Below are 1,802 nucleotides of genomic sequence, written 5' to 3' on the forward strand. Positions count from 1 at the left end.
TTCTATGGCCGTGGAATCTTCCAGTACAGCTTTGGTCTTATGCCCTATCGCCGACCCATCACCACTGTGGGTGAGCCTAGACCCGGGCTGGGAGGGGAAGGGCTATAGAGTAAGAGGCTTGGGCTTGTGTATCAAGGAGACCTGGACATAGAGCAGTACATCCTTGACTTTGTGGAGCACACTTTTCAGTGTGTGAAACAGACACACCGGCAAGTAAGCCTATGAAAGGCAGTCTAGAATGAGAAGAGTAACAGGAGCACAACGGCCAGGAGCCTCTACTGATCACTGTGCCCCTGCTTGTGTCAGGCGCCGCACTGGCTCCTTACATGCAGCGACTCAGCTTTCCCAACAACTTGTGAGGAGGGCCTCTCGTCCCCATTTTATTGATTGCAAACACAGACCCACAGAAGGTAAATCACTTCCAAGAGATCACCCTGCCCTTGGTAACAAAGTTGAGTTTTGATAAGGGTATTTGACTTTTTATTATGCAAGAGAAGGAGGGTATAATTCTGACCACAGAGTCTAATGACAATAATTGGAAAAGGTGGGTAGAATTGTGTGTAAAGTAGCAATCAGCAGGCTCCGAAGGAGAGCCAGAGGGATTTCCTTGTCAATAATGGGCATGGGCTTTATTCCATAGACTTAGCACCATCTTTCAACTATTTGCTTTCTTCTTGAATTCCAACTGGTTTCCAATGGCAGTACTAATAGAGCTGTTCATCTCTACTCACCCAGTCATTTCTTTGTTGAGTACAGGCAACCCCCTCTATCAGACTTTCTTTGCGTGGTGTGGTGCATATTCATGAATGTTTATAGTGCTGCTACCACCAGACCATTCCCAAAAGAAGACATGGCAGCTGCTTTCTGATCTACCTTCTTCCATAGATACAAGCTTTTCCAATCATGGCATCTGAGAATCCCAGATTCAACTTTCCCTGAGGCTAAGCGCACATCTCCAGGGCTTACACCCTGGTACTGATTTTTCCTGGCTATGTGACCTTGAACAAGTTATTTAACCTCCCTGGGCCTCATTTTCTCAGAAGTCAAACAGGAATAATACCAGGTTATATACCCATAGGATTGTTAGGATAACATAAGAGATAATGCATGCAAATGCCCGCTGGCTGTATTGTTGATATATCAGAATCTTGAAGTTGACCCAACATCTTAGAATCTATAAGGCAAAATAGAATTGAAAGGGAGGGAGTTAGAATGCTTACCTGCTCAGATGACCATTTTAGTGGGAACATCAAGATCCTTGTGCCTTCAGTGGTTCCTACTCTGTATCACCACTCACCTCTGTGTCTTGCAGTGGGGAAACCCATCGAGGTGCAGAAGACACTGCATCCCTCCCAGGAGGAGGTGGACAGGCTTCACCAGCGCTACATGAAGGAGCTGGAAAATCTCTTTGAAGCCCACAAGCTCAAGTACAACGTCCCCAGAGACCAACACTTGGAGATCTGCTGAACACCTCCCCAGAGGAGGGGTTCCTCCAAAAGGCAGGGCTGGCATTAGGGAGGATGGAGGGAGGTGCTGGAGTTTATGTGAACAAAAATATGGTTTAATGTGTTAAGCACTGATACTGGAGTGTTTGTTAAGCAGTCAGCATCCACATGAATACAGACAGCCAGGAGCTGCACAGCAAGGGTCCAACACTACACAGCACCTGCTACCTGACATCCCTCTGTGTCCCCAGCCTGCCCAAAGGGACTTGTCCTTGTGAGAAGATCTCCCACCGACACCCCAGCTGACTCAGACAGCCTGAGGAGCCCAGGTGCTGTCAGGTATAGTAGAGAGACTCA

At 47.4% G+C, this 1,802-nt stretch overlaps 1 long non-coding RNA gene across 1 annotated transcript; it reads left to right on the top strand.

Annotated features, from left to right (window-relative positions):
• LOC120859945 lies at positions 1-1,569 on the top strand. Its single transcript, XR_005720192.1, has 2 exons — positions 1-70; positions 1,313-1,569. It is a non-coding gene; the product is annotated as an uncharacterized LOC120859945 (long non-coding RNA).
• Positions 1,570-1,802: the final 233 nt, after the last annotated feature.

The sequence above is a fragment of the Oryx dammah genome, unplaced genomic scaffold (genome assembly GCF_014754425.2).
Source record: "Oryx dammah isolate SB20612 unplaced genomic scaffold, SCBI_Odam_1.1 HiC_scaffold_4896, whole genome shotgun sequence".
In the NCBI taxonomy this organism is placed as follows: Eukaryota; Metazoa; Chordata; class Mammalia; order Artiodactyla; family Bovidae; genus Oryx; species Oryx dammah.